The sequence below is a fragment of the Carettochelys insculpta genome, chromosome 1 (assembly GCF_033958435.1).
Source record: "Carettochelys insculpta isolate YL-2023 chromosome 1, ASM3395843v1, whole genome shotgun sequence".
In the NCBI taxonomy this organism is placed as follows: Eukaryota; Metazoa; Chordata; order Testudines; family Carettochelyidae; genus Carettochelys; species Carettochelys insculpta.
The window spans coordinates 90,492,432-90,508,106 of NC_134137.1; the positions used below are offsets into that span (position 1 = coordinate 90,492,432).

General features: G+C 43.7%; 1 protein-coding gene across 1 annotated transcript in view; it reads left to right on the plus strand.

Annotated features, from left to right (window-relative positions):
* The window catches only part of NDFIP2 (Nedd4 family interacting protein 2), a 72,946-nt gene that overhangs the window by 16,592 nt on the left and 40,679 nt on the right, over positions 1-15,675 (plus strand). The window lies entirely within an intron of this gene.

Consider the following 15,675-nt stretch of genomic DNA (forward strand, 5'->3'; position numbering starts at 1 on the left):
AAACCTCCTCGCTGCCTCACTGTCTGAGAGTGGCTGGCTGGCTGGCTGGCTTTGGCTCACTGCCCCCATGTGTGGCTCTGAGTCAGCCCCACCCACCCTGTTCAAACCCCTTGCACAGCTCTGGCTCAAACCCCCCCTCCCCCCCCCCCCGCAATCCCATCCCATTTCAAACACCCTCTCTACCCCATGTGGTGTTCCAGCTCAAACCTCACCCCCTGTTCAACCCCCCCTTTCGTGGCTCCAGTTCAATGCCACCCCTTGCCCTCCTGCAGCCCTAATCCACCCCAGGCTTAGCCCCCCTACCCCCGTTCCACAGCCCCAACTCACTTCCAGGCTGAACCCTCCCCAACTGCTTCCTCCCCTACCCCAACCCCGGGACTTAGCTTTGAAAAGGAGCTCCAGGTGCACCTGCTGCTTTCCCAGCTGCAGAATGTGTGTTCTGCCATGGAGAAAAGCCACCCCTGACTTAATGCGAAATTTGATTTTTACGTGAGGGTGCGTGGGAATGCAATAGTCGCATAACTCAAGGGACTACTGTACTTGTAATGGTGAGTATTTGTAGAATGATATGGAAGAGGAGCAGGGGATAACATGCATCCAACTGTTGAAGCTAGTAAATGTGCTCCCAGAATCTGATTATTAGGTGTCAATTTTACACAACTTAATATGTTTTTCAGCTTTTTCTTTAGTAATTTTTGTTGCACAAAGCAGTGAAGATATGAAGTTGGCAGGCTGTCTTTTTTTTTTATGTATACTTGTTGAAATGCTTTAGCTAGAGAGTATCTCTTTGATCATTGTATTATTAGGGAGTTAATGCTTTGGCAAGGTCCAAGACCAACATTCCTGGATATTGGATTGTTCTTTGTGGTCACAGAACAAATATGGAATTTAAGGTTTGCCATTGTAGAGCAAACTGATCTTCACAGTATCCAGTGCTCATATAGCACTTTAAAGACTAACAAAATAATCTATTAGGTGATAATTATTTTGTTAAAGTGCTACAGAGCTGGTTTTTTGGTGAAGATACAGATTAACACAGCGACTGCTCTGTAATTAGTATCCAGTACTAGATGGTTCAGAAGCAAGTGCATTACACAGGAAGAAACCTCCCCCTTTATAGCTGGAAGGGTATTTCCCAGCATGGGCAGACAGATGTACTAGCTGGAGCAAAGCTAGCACAGGGTTTTGCAACCAAAATAGTGAGAGAAGCCTTTTTTTCCCTTCAAATCTGGTTACAAAACCAATACTTGAAGAGCCACAATGCACGTCAGTAGGAGACAGTCCTTGATAGGTAACGTCAAATCACACTTTATGTAATGCCTATTTTAAGAACAGTGCATTAATGATAATTTACATTGCGATCCATGTAAATATTTAACCCTTCTCTTGAGTCCTAGTAAGCTCCAAGATCAGTCCTATCTAGTGGCAATGACTACCAGAAATTGACTATACCAAGGGGGTCAATTTAGGAGCATACAGTATGGCAGGGGTCAACACACTTTTATGTTGAGGCCCCACATTTTGTCCCTGCCATTAGCAGGGTCCCTCCTTCAGCTTGTCCAGTGCCCTGGAAGTGAGCGGCTGTTTCCAAGTTATGCGCCATGCTCCATTGGCAATGGTAGGGGTGAAGAGGTGAGCCTGCAGAGAGGCCTCATTGGGGAGGCTGATTGTTCCGTGCCCCCATTATGAAGTGTTATGCCCCCTGCCTAGTGGGTAGAGCAGAAGCTGAGGCACCTGGAGATGCATAATTCTTCTACCATTTCATTGGTTCAACTTAAGCAGAAGTCCAAAAATGGCACACCAAGGCCGTGTCTACACGTGCCCCAAACTTCGAAATGGCCATGCAAATGGCCATTTCGAAGTTTACTAATGAAGCGCTGAAATGCATATTCAGCACTTCATTAGCACGCGGGCGGCAGCGGCGCTTCGAAATTGACGCGCTTTGCCGCTGCGCGGCGCGTCCAGATGGGGCTCCTTTTCGAAAGGGCCCCGCCTACTCTGAACTCCCCTTATTCCCATGAGCTCATGGGAATAAGGGGACTTCGAAGAAGGTGGCGTCCTTTCGAGAAGGAGCCCCGTCTGGACGCGCCGCGCAGCGGCAAGGCGCGTCAATTTCGAAGCGCCGCTGCCGCCCGCGTGCTAATGAAGTGCTGAATATGCATTTCAGCGCTTCATTAGTAAACTTCGAAATGGCCATTTGGATGGCCATTTCGAAGTTTGGGGCACGTGTAGACGTAGCCCAAGACTGAGAGTGGCTTTCAAAGCACCCTGGCAGTAAAATAGTTGGCTGAGACCTGTTTTTTCACACACAGGTTTGCAGCATTTGTGAGGCCTGGCTCTTTCTCAGCCTTAGTTGCCCCATCTGTGAAATAAGTTTAATAATAATTCCTGTCTCACAGAGCTGTTGGGAGAAGGGACCAAAACTTATCTGGTTGATTGCCATTAGCACCCTATGGCAAACTTGCTCTTGAAGCATCCTTGTTGCTGGTACCTACAGTCCCGAGCATGAAGGGCAGCTGAAAGCCCTTCAGTGGTGGTCATAGACCTAGGGCTATGCCTACACTAGGAGACAAATTTGAATTTATTTAAAATTGATTAAGTAATGCTGGGTTTTATAAATGCAAATCTGAGTATCCTTGCTTCCCCACAGGCTCCCCACAAAGTCGACTTACTCTGCCACACTCAGTTGCTAAACGTTGACTGTTGCAGCAGTACATTGTGGGAACCTGTCCCACAGTTCCCTCAGCCCCATAGCATTCTGGGTATTTGCTGGTGCAGCATGGGGAAAAATTTCCCACAAGTGATAGTGGGCATTGCTCTCATTTTCCCTGCTGTGCAAAGCAAAGGACCATTTTTCCAGGAGGAAGGAAGGAAAAGCAGGGCATCAACAAAGATCACAAAATTAACTGAAATCCCATGCTTTTGTCACTGTATTGTTTTTATAACTGTAGCTGTAACTGAATTATCAAAGATTTTTACAAAAAATGCATCAGGTGGCTGAGTTTTCTCAGCTGGTCCTCCAGCCACTGTATTTCCCTCCCTTCCCCCCACTCCCATTACAAGTGATCCCTGAAAATGATAGAGGAACAATACAAAGCTTGAAGGAGTACAGTAGTAAAGGTTTTTTTGGGGAAAAAAGATTATGTAAGGCAGGGTTTTTGTCTTCCCAGTTGATTACACAGCTTCTGTGCACTGGGATCACTCAGCAATCTCTCTCTCTCAGCTGGCCCTTCATTCATTCTTCCCTGGGATGGTTTAACCAGGAGTATTGTGAGCAAGACAAGAGCGGTCATTCTTCTGCTCTATGCTGTGCTGATTAGGCCTCAGTTACAGTACTGTGTCCAGTTCTATGGGCCACATTTCAAGAAAGATGTGGAAAAATTGGAGAAGGTCCAGAGAAGAGCAACGAGAATGATTAAAGGTCTGGAGAACATGAGCCATGAGGGAAGACTGAAAGAACTGGGCTTGTTTAGTTTAGAAAAGAGAAGACTGAAAGGAGACATGATAGCGGTTTTCAAGTACCTCAAAGAGGGTTACAAGGAGGAGGGAGAAAAATTGTTGTCCTTGGCCTCTGAGGATAGGATAAGGAGCAATGGGCTTAAACTGCAGCAAGGGAGATGGAGATGGAGATGGAGATTAGACATTAGAAAAAACTTCCTAACTGTTGGGTGGCTAAACAATGGAAAAAATTACCCAGGGAGGTTGTGGGATCTCCATCACTGGAGATTTTTAAGAGCAGGTTAAACAGAAACCTAATGTGGATTGTCTAGATGGTACTTGGTCTTGCTGTGAGAGCAGGGAACTGGACTCAATGATCTCTCCAGGTCCATTCCTGTTCGTGTTCTATGCTTCCTTGTGTTAAGGGAGCCAAAGCTTGAAGGAAGAGGATAGAAGAGGTTACAAAAAAGGCTTTTGGTTTCCCACTACGCTACACAGGATTGCCCAATACAGGGGATGGGGCTTGCCAAATTTCAACAAGGTGCTTAGGTGAGGGGGCCAGCCCTTACTGACTGTTAGGGTTCAGGACCCTCTCATCCCATGGAGGCGGTTGGGTGGATTGGAGGATAAAGGGCCAGTTGACATAATCCCTGAAAATCTGTTTGGGCAGGGGTGTGGAGTCTGTGGCTTGAGGGCCAGTTGAAATAGTCCTTCCGGTGGTTGCAAGCACCCAAAAATCTTAGACACTGGGGGAGACTTTCCCCTGGCTACAGCAAGCCCTGAAATCTTAGATGCCTTTGGAGCCCTCACAGCATGCAAGGTAGGACCTGGTGCTGCCTGGCAGTATGGTCCGCACTGAACAGCAGGCACGTCCATTTATTGGGTCGGGGGGGCTGGCTGCATAATGTGGTTGAGCACGAGAAAGGTACCATGCAGTCGGGGTCTCTGGGGGAGGGAGGGCCCTGCACAACTGTAAACTGCAGAAAAGAAGTTCCTCAGCTTCTCATACAAGTAGGAGCCCTCCTACTATTTCGTAGTACATGTCCGGTTCTGACTGCTCTGTTTCTGACTTTGCTCCCTGGCAACTAGCTGGAGTAGCTGTAACTTGAGTCAAGGCAAACACGAGGGGAGGGGAAACTCTGGGGCTGCAGAAAGTTTGCAGAAGCTGAGCAAAATCCTGGACATTTTCTGGTTTTGTAAAAACCTGGCTAGACCAAGTCACCTGGATGTTTGGTAAGCCTAATTCCAGCGTTCAGAGTCACAGAGGAGTCAGCGCTTGGAGCCTCAAGTGACTCTTGAAAGAGCTGCATGTGGCTCCGGAGATTCAGGTTGCCGACCCTGAGCTAGTAAGCTGAAACATCATTGGGGTCATAGTAGTACAAGTGTCACTTAAGGTGAGCCCTCTGGGTACAAACTTTCCTGATGTCATGGGTATGTACTTACATAATAACCTGTGATCACACAGCTGTTTTTATCACAGTAGTTTGTGTGTCTGCCAATGCTGAGAAGCTCTCTCCCAGTTTTTGTGTTTGGTGTAATCATGGTGCTAGTGACCGTGAAGTTCAAGGGCTTGTGTGCGCTGTATCCTAATAAAAGGAAGTGGTGCTTGTGGGAGGTAGTCCCCTAGGTCCCACTCAAATTCTTGTTGGAGTCCACAAGGAAGGAGGCAGGACATATGAGCCCAATTTTTATAATTGCTTGTGTGGTTGATGTGGGTATCTGTTGCTGTGGAGCTTCATGGATTTTAAAGACCATAAGGGATAATTATGGTCTCTTTAACAACCTGTGTAACACAGGCCATAGAACTTCTGAATTATTTTGTATTTGAACTAAAACAGCTCTCTTAAAAAAACAAATTGAGTCTTGGTCTTGATTCAAAACTTGTCAGTGATGGAGAAGTGATAAATATGTATGTGGATGATTACCCTCACTGTTTTAAAAATGTACATCTTGCTTCTTGTCTCTATTTATATAGGTCCAACTTCTATTAGATCTTATTAAATGTTTGTCTGCTAGACAAAGAGCCCAAAAGGACTCCAACTGTTTTGTGATGGCTGTCCTGAAAAAGAATTTCTTAAAGGCATTTTCCACTTCATATAGCACAGTATCCCTTAAGATAAATTTCTTACGTAACTGGATATTCTCTATCCATATCTTGTTTTTAATTGTATGTAGTAGCTAATTGTGGCCCCAATACACAAATGGATGGATCATCCAGTTTTAAGCCTCTACTCTGACATGAGTTAAGATGGTAAAACACAGTGTTGCATTATGAGGACAGCAAAGTAGTAACCTTTGAAATCACCTTAGAAGCAGATAGCTTGAGGAAAGGATTGATCAGTGTATGGCTGTACAGTCATCCTGTATGGCTTTGTGATTTAGTTATGAAGATGGTAAAAGTATGTTAAATGACTAGAAGCCAATAAATGTCAATGGCAAAATTCATCTTTGTAACTTCCAGTGTAATAGCAGGGATGAATTTTGCCACGTATAACAGGGTGTATCTAGTTATCTCATTCTGTAATTACTCTGCCTTTTTTGGCTGTCAGATGATGTAAGTGATCAGCAAAACTCATCACTTTCTCAACAAGCTGACAATTCAACATATTTAAATGAGATCCTTATTCAGCTGCATTATTCTTCTTTCAGCAATCAGTCAGCATTACAAGAGAGGAGAGGCAGACTCAGCTTCCACAAGTAATGAGATTTATGCAAAATGCACACAACCTTCTAAAGGTAAATGCAAGGTATAGCCAGAGTATTCCATATAGAGGTCCATTTTATATTACTTAGATGTAGAAATATAATGGGGGAAGTAGACCACCTGCAGTCATTTTCTTTTCTTTCTTCACCCTCACTCAGAAGATTTCTGCTGGAGTAAGCAGATGCCATCTTAAGTATTTAATGTTTTTATTTGAAGTCCTAGATCATTTGACATCATGTCTGGTTGCTGTGGAAATGTATCTGAAATAGAAAATGAGCACTTCAGTTAGGGAGCAAACTACAGTAGGGTCTCAACATTTGCGAGCCTATCGTTCATGAATTCAAGTACTTGCAAGCAGCGGCTTCTCCTGGGGCCCCAGGCAGGGAGCACCGGTAGCCACCACTTGCTCCAGGCAGGAGCAGCATTCGCAAAACTCAGTATTTGTGAGGGTTCTCTACATGGAACCCTGGTGAATGTTGAGACCCTGTTGAGGAGATGCAGTGTTTGTCCTTTTTAAAGACATATGCCAATCAAAAGTAAACTGAGATCAAAGGTTGTAGTCTTACTGTGAATTTTAGATAGTTAGTGCCTTTCATTTCAGAAGATTGAGAAGCACTGAATGAATTACAGATTCTGCCTTTGAAAAACAACCTGTGGGGGAATTGAGTAAGGCTGATAGTTTTAAGTTGCCTGAGGTGCAAATTCATTATTTATAATTAAGTTATGAAGAAACAATTTGTGTGTAAAAGTAGAATGTGATAGAAATAAGTGATTTTTTGACTGTACTATTCATTCTCCAGTGATCTTCATAGGTCTCTGAACCTTTATTATTTAGTTCATGTGACATGACCCTGATGCCTCCTCAGCATGCAGCTGTTTTGAAAGGTGGAGTGGAAATCAGACATCATATACTCATGTAAAAAGTGTGTCAGCAGGTTTAGATTCCCCTTGAAGGAGTATGCCGTGCTTTAACAATAAAGCTTTATATAGTTGCAAGATACCTTGATTAAATGTGTGACCTGCCACAGAATGGGGTTTTTTTTTAATTTTTTTAAAAACTGCTGTTGAGCAAATTTATTTGTGCTAGAAGTGGCAAATGGAGTTAAAATTAGAAAAGAAAAAAGGAAAAGTATTCTATTATCTGCTGCCTTTTAACTAGCAGAAAATTGTGGATATGAGAAGAGAAATATGCCAGTGTTCAAAACTTGTACTTAAAATTAACGGCAAAGATTTTTTTTTTGGTTTGTTTTTAATTAGAAGATGTTCCTTGACACACCCTGGTGAGCACACAATACTCTCAACTGCTTAGCAGCGATCCACTTTTATGATGGTCAAAATAAACAAAATCTGTCTTCTCTTAATGGAATGGCATAAACTTTTAAAGAAGTATCCTGATGTATTTTTTGAAAATGTTTAATATTTAAACATCAGTTTAGCCAAATGTAGTGACCTAGCCAACAGAGGAATTGGTGTTTTGTCAATGGTATCTTGAGATGCTTTAGAGAGAGTGCAGGAGGTCCTGCGGTGAATGATCCGGAGCGGGGAGGGCAGCTGTTGACTCAGGATGTATCTACACTAGGAGATTTAAGTCAAGTTTGTTAAGATCAACATTTTTTTAGCACCTGGTTTTGCAAAGTTAAGGGGACATGTCCCCTCTGTTATATGAAGTGGGTGGAGTGCATCCCCAATATGGTGGGCAGCTTTGACTTCCTCAGCAGTGTTATTGGGTACCTATCCCTCAGTTTCTGCTGCCCCTTTGTATTGTGGGTTGAGCTCCCAGTGTCTGGGATAAAAACAGTCCGCATGATTCTGGGTATGTATTGTCAGCCTCCCATAGAGCACTTATCTCCTCCATCTCTCACTGGAAAGCAACGGCAAAGTATTTTCACACCCTTTTGTCACTGGGTATCTGTGCAGCTGCCATTGCAAGGCTCACATGAACCTGATCCAACTTCAAACTGTTGTGGTATCGCATGAATTATGCTGTGGTATGTTCAGAGCCTTGCCATCTGTCAGTGATGAAGATGCTGAGGAGGACACAGGCATACATGTATGTGAATCACTGGAGGGGAGCAGTGGGCAGCTGTTATGCTGTGTACATAGTGAAATGCCGATTCTGGTGCTGTAAAGCAAGCTCAGGCTGGTGGGACGGCATTGTTCTGCAGGTATGGGATGGTCAGCAGTGGCTACGAAACTTCCACATGCGTAAGTTCACTTTCATGCAACTTTTATAAATTGCTTTTCCCTGCTCTGAAGCAGTGGGGGCTGCTATGACCCAGGTAGCCAAGGGAAATCAACACCCTTCTGCAATAAAGGACGCTGACTGGGAGGAATGTGCAGGACATGGTGGATGTTTTTGCGGTGATGGGATTCCCTAACTGCAGTGGGGATATAGGGATATGCATTCCATCTAACTTGGAACCAAACCATCTTGGCACAGAGTACATAAACCACCAGGAGTAATTCTTGATGATGTTGCAGACATTGGTGGATCACAAGGGCTATATGATATCGATGTGAGATGGTCGGGAAAAGTGCACAAGGCACGCATCTTTAGGAGCACTGGTCTGTTCAGAAAGCTACAAGATGGAACTTCCTTCTTAGACCAAAAATAACCTTTGGAGATATGTAGATGCCAATAGTGATTCTGGGAGACCCAGCTTATCCCATCTTCCCTTGGCTCATGAAACGTATGCAGGCAACCTGGATGCAGTAAGGAGTAGTTGAACTACAGGCTGAGGAAGGGTAGAATGTACATTCAGCTGTTTAAAAGTCAGATTCATGAGCCTCCTGACTTGGTTAGACCTCAACAAAAGTCACATTTCCCTCATGGTGGCAGCCTGCTACATGCTCCATAATTTGTGAGAATAAAGGGGAAAATTTCTGTCCAGCATGTTTTTGTGTTTCATCCATTTCTTCCTCCTCCTCCTTTTCTGATAACCTTCCTGCATCCAGCTGAATTAATTCTTCATTAGTCAGTTGTTACTGTCACACAGAGAACAGGTCTTGACCATCATCTGTGTCTACCTCATTAGATCCTACTTGAGTTGCCAGTTGCACAACAGAATTTAAATGTCTTTTACTTCATCCTCAAAACCATGGAAATCATAAACATATTTCAGCAATAGCTTTTTCGAAACACCATTCATGATACTTTGAGTAATTTTATTCCAAGCAGTTGTGATATTTTCTATAGCCATCTTGACATTGTAGTTCTTCCAGAACTGCTTAATTGTCAGTTTGTCTTCTCTGTCTGATGCAGGTATGAGATACCTCATCGCCAGCTGCAGATAGTAAGCCTTAAATAGATCAATGATACTTTGATCCCATTGGCTGAAGTATGGAAGTGGTATTTGGGGGCGCCATTCAAAAGTTATTGCCATAGTCTTCAACACTGATAGGGTGACTGGGAGCATTACTGAGGATCAGCAGACATTTATTATCCAGATTATTTTCAGCACAATATTTAGAGACAAATGATGAAAGGTAGCTTGTCTCATAATCAGCAAAAGCCTGCCTTGTCACTCATGCCTTTCTATTGGAATGGCAGACCACAGGTCTGATGCCTTGTTTAAGCTTTTAAGCAGCCTTGGATTTTCTGAATGGTAAAAAAAAAAAAAAAGGAGAGGCTTCAATTTCATGCCTCTTTACAAATTTCCACCAAGAAGTAAAGTCAATCGATCCTTTAAGGCCCTGAAACCTGTTGCTTTTATTTTATCCCTTGAAATAAAGGTTTGAGGAAGGCATTCTTTTCCAGAAAAGCCCCTTTTCATCAACATTAAAGATTTGTTTTGGAGAATATCCTCCTTCCTCAATTATTTGTTCCAGTGCAGCTGGGAAAATGTTAGCAGCCTGAATATCAACAGATGCTGTTTCGCCTGTAAAACACAGACTATGAAGATGTGAATGCACTTTAAAGTACTCAAACCAACCATGACTTTCTTTGAACGTTACTTTGTTGGTCCCAACTTGCTTCTCTTCCTCGGCTTTTTTCTTCAGGCCCTCAAAGACAGGGCTTTGTCCCTTATGATGAGGAAGCTCAAAGGCATGTTGCGTTCATTCTGGCCGTTGATCCAATGTATTAAGTCTTTCAAGTTTGCCCATTATTGCCTCACTGGCTTTTGTTGTTCTGTGCAACTTTTAGCTCCACCAACATGTTTCTGCCATTTTTAAAATCTTTTCTTTCTGCAAGAAGATTGTACGCACTGTTGATGCTGCCAAGTTCATTGCCAACTATGTCTTTTGGTTACTGGCCCTCTTCAGTTCTTTAATAACTTCAAGTTTGGTAGCCACAGATACTGCTTTCCTTGATTCTTAGCCTTAGTGACTGCTCCTGAAGAAACTTTTTCACATCTAGGATCCATGATGTTCACAAGTAACAAAAATATTTGAAGATGAAACTGTTGCCTCCTTCTTAAGGTGGCACAGTGGCAGTTCGTGCCCGGTGTGCAACGCTGGCCCAATAATACACCGAGAGTGGAAGAAGAATCTTTATTTGGCATGCTGAGTAAGGTGCAGGGGGATCTCTCCTCAAAGCCTGCACACCTTGCAACAAGCAGCGAGCAATACTTATACCTCTCTCCTCCTTTGTTCACCACCCCTCCCAACAAACCAGGGGAGAGTTTCTCATACTCCCTTTATCCATTCCTCCAGCTCAAACTGAATTTCTACTGCTCATATGACATTCCGCTCTGGTAATTCCCTATTAATCAGGAGGTAAAGTACCAATAGATTATTAACAGAATGTAAGTTACAGGGAGGTAGAGTTATTCAGTCGTATAGAACATGAACAGGATTTCAGTAACAAAACAATGCTGAATTTCATGAGAAAATTAAGGAGGATTCACTAACAATGCTAAATACAATATTGAACCTCATGGGAACATCAGTAAGCATTCATATACAAAACAATGTTTCTATGAGAACAAAATATAACAACGTTTCCCCTGCCAACATCTCCCCACTTTGAGAACACTCAAGATGTCCCATATTGAGTCTTCTCATATTCCTTACTCAAAACCTGATTCATGGGTAGCATTTTCATTTTCTTATCTTTTAATACTTAAGCAATAATTTCAGTCCTAAGTCCTCTTCAGCTTCTGGCGTAACACAGCTCACAGTCCACTCCTTTTCCTCAGCAGGCTCGACCTTTACTCGAGTGAAATGGACCCACGGTTTGACCCCTTGTAGTTTAGCAGCAGCCTTAGTAGTCAATAAAACGAGGTGGGGTCCTTTCCACTTCTTTTGAAGGGGCTTCTCTTTCCACGTCCGAAGCAAGACGCTGTCTCCTGGCTGAATATTGTGAAGGGGTTGGTCCAACGGAATGGGCTGGTTGTCGCAACAAACCTGTGAATAGAAGACATAACAGACGACAGCGACAGCAAATATTTCTTTAAAAACCCCTCCCCTATCCCCCATTCTATACCTGTACCAGGCACCCCATTCATTGGCCATGGTTGCCCATACAAGATTTCAAATGGGCTTAGTCCTAACCTCCCTTTGGGCAATATTCGGGTCCTCAAAAGGGCTAAGGGGAGGGCCTCTAGCCACTTAAGCTGAGCTTCCTGGCACAACTTTGACAAATGTCTTTTCAAAGTCTGATTCCCTCTTTCTACCACTCCACTGGCTTGCGGTCTATATGGAGTGTGGTATTTCCATGGGATCTTGAGTCCATCTGCTATTTTCTCCACACATTGAGCTGTGAAATGGGTTCCTCGGTCTGATTCAATCCATTCTGGTACTCCGAACCGGGGGACTATCTCCTTTAAGATTTTAGTGGTAACCGTGCTGGCCGTACAATATCTGCACGGAAATGCCTCTATCCATCCTGTGAAACAGTCCACAAGTACCAGGAGGTACTGAAATCCACTGGCGCGAGGTAGTTCAGTAAAGTCAATTTGCCACACAAGTCCTGGTCCCGGGGCTGATGGTAGTGGGGAGGGTACCACGGGTCTTCCTGCTCGGGGATTATTTTTCTGACATACCATACAGTCTCTAACCACCCGTCTGGCTTCATTTCTTATTCCATCTCCTATAACGTACTTTTCTAATAATTGGACCAGGGCCTCCTGACCTGCATGCGTTCCTTGATGAAAACTCATAACCGTTGGCCTTATCAAGGGTCCAGGAAGCAACACTTGTCCTTTTTCACTTACATACCATCCTTCTCGCTGGTTCAGCTGTAACTGCTCAGCCAACTGCTGTTCTTGGGCAGAGTTTTCTGGCTTTTCATGGGGATCTGGGAGGGTGGGGGTCAGAGGCAAAAGAGCAATACCCTCTGTGTTCGCTACCCGTTTGGCCTCTCGGTCCTCCCGGGCATTACCTCTAGTTACATCCCCATCCCCCCTTTGGTGAGCTAATATTCCAAGAGCGATTCCCTTCCTTTCATGCACATACAGCTGAAATGGTTTAGTAATATCTGGTAGACCTAGGGCTGGAGCTTCCATTAAACTCAATTTTAAAGCTTTAAATGCATGTTGAGCCTCTTTTTTTTAAAACAGAACAAGTCTCTGTTACTTTCTTTAACACACTCGTACAGAGGCTTAGCCAGTACCCCAAAATCAGGTATCCATAATCCGCAAAATCCTGCCATTCCCAAAAAGGCACGCAGTTATTTCCTATTGCTGGGCTCGGGGATTCGACAAATCGCTTTTTTTCGCTCCTGCCAAGTTCATGCCTTTGTCTTGCTTCCTCCCTGGCTTTTGTTACAACCTGGTTACGCTCCACTTCAGACAACAGGGTTCTCATTAGGACCTGACAGTCATTCCAATCAGGCTTGTGACTGGCTAAACACCCTCTGAACATTGAAATAAAGCTGCTAGGATACGTGGAAAACTCCCCGGCTTGGGCTTTAAAAGTTGCCAAATCAATCGGATTAAAGGGCACATGGGAATACACCTGCATAGTAGTAGCCTGCCGATCCGCAGCTCCCAGTCTGTCAACCACTGTTTCAGTCACTAATAGATACAGTTCAACTGAGGGGGCTATCCCCAAATCATGGGAAACCCTTTCCCTGTATGGAGGGGGTGTGGGTGTAGAAGCCAAAGGGGGGTCCTGGTGACCGTTTACATTAGGCTTATTTACAACTGGTTGTACTGCACATGATGATCCACACATTTCCTGCAGGTCTTGTCTATTTCTAAGATATTCAAACCATTGGCCATACATATGTTCTTCCCATTTACCGGTATGTTGTAAAAAACAAAAGCAGCTGCAATGTGGTGTTATAATTTAGGGATCCCTCTGGTGGCCACCGCTCTTGTCCCTCTAAGATATATTGTGGCCACTCTACTGTGCACAGTCTCCTTAATTTAGATTTCGTCATAGGGTCCCCCCCCCTATAATTTTCCAGTGTTTCAAAACACAAGCCAAAGGGGTGTTGTTCTTAGGGGTATTCCAACCCTGACCATCCCTATGGGTACTTTGACCCTGACCCATAACCTGTGCCCCAGACCTTAATATCACCACAAAAAGGGACTGGGTCTTACCTGTCCAGAGGTCCGGCTTTCGCTGCTCCACCCTCTGTTTCCTCTCTCTCTCTTCCACGTTGCTGCGTTGCACTGTTGTGTCGTCCCCGGCAGGGGCTGCGGAATCCGGACACTGAGTTCCCCTGGTAAAGTTACCGGTGTGCGCGCTGGAATTCCGACACCGTCTCCCGCCACCCTCGCCAAGAGGCGAGCCGGGCAAGGCTTTAATTTAGAGTGCCCACCCAGGGACGCCAAAACTGTTGCCTCCTTCTTAAGGTGGCACAGTGGCAGTTCGTGCCTGGTGTGCAACGCTGGCCCAATAACACACCGAGAGTGGAAGAAGAATCTTTATTTGGCACGCCGAGTAAGGTGCAGGGGGATCTCTCCTCAAAGCCTGCACACCTTGCAACAAGCAGCGAGCAATACTTATACCTCTCTCCTCTTTTGTTCACCACCCCTCCCAACAAACCAGGGGAGAGTTTCTCATACTCCCTTTATCCATTCCTCCAGCTCAAACTGAATTTCTACTGCTCATATGACATTCCGCTCTGGTAATTCCCTATTAATCAGGAGGTAAAGTACCAATAGATTATTAACAGAATGTAAGTTACAGGGAGGTAGAGTTATTCAGTCGTATAGAACATGAACAGGATTTCAGTAACAAAACAATGCTGAATTTCATGAGAAAATTAAGGAGGATTCACTAACAATGCTAAATACAATATTGAACCTCATGGGAACATCAGTAAGCATTCATATACAAAACAATGTTTCTATGAGAACAAAATATAACAATGTTTCCCCTGCCAACAATACGAACACAACAAAGCACATGAACCAACTGGGAAGAGTTGGGCGAATGAGGGAAATGAGTCAGCCCCGCACTGCGATCTGCTGCATTCCTCTGCATTTAATACTTGCGAAGCAGATGCTCAGACAAAGCGTGGTTCTTTGTAGTGAAAATGTTTGTTTATAGATTGAAAAATAGGTATAAATTTATTGTAGCAAAAATTCATAAATCAAAAGCTTGTAAATTGAGGCATAGGTATGTTGAAGGCTGATGTAAAGACATAACTTATCTTTCTGTCATGTCTTTATCTTCCTTAATTCTGGTGATCCAAAGAAACCACCAGTCTTTGTGTGCTTTTTGCTTTTGATTTTATATATTTTTTTCATAACCTTTTGTCTTTTTCAAACTTTTTGCTCTTCAAAACTCTTAGCCCTCCTAATACCAGTACTTTCTGCTTAGCATAGATTGTTCTGTTTCCTGTTGAATTTGTTAGATTAGATTTTCATTTTTAGAGGACATTTGTTATGGCTCAAATAATGAGATGGTAGGGCAGCATCATGGCCAAATTAAGGTTTTGCTCAATTACCCCCCTTAAATAATTATATTTGCCTATCCAAATCATCTCCTGTAGATCATGTTTATTTGGTATACTTCACTGTGCAATATTTCTAAAGCAAAAAGTTCAAGGAAAAAAACTCCCTGCAGTGCTATAACTGGTGACTGTAAACATTTGTGGGAAAGATTATTAGTGGTAAGTTAGGGGTATAATAATAGTGACCGTCTCAGAATTTGAGTTGAGGAGCACTAAACAGAATATGCATAGATTCAATATCCAAGACACCATAAAGAAGATAATAGCAACGAAGGATCCTGTGGCACCTTATAGACTAACAGAAAAGTTTTGAGCATGAGCTTTCGTGAGCGCAGACTCACTTCATCAGATGCTGGTCTTGGAAATCTGCAGGGCCAGATATAAATAAGCCAGAGTAAGGGTGGGGATAACAAGGTTAGCTCAGTCAGCAAGGGTGAGGCTTACTACCAGCAGTTGATCTGGAGGTGTGAACACCAAGGGAGGGGAAGCTGCTTCTGTATTTAGCCAGCCATTCTCAGTCTTTGTTTAAGCCTGAGCGGAGGGCATCAAATATGCAGATGAATTGTAGCTCAGAAATTTCTCTTTGGAGTCTGGTCCTGAAATTTCTTTGCTGTAGCATAGCTACTTTTAAGTCTGCTACTGTGTGGCCTGGGAGATTGAAGTGCTCTCCTATGGGTTTTTGTAT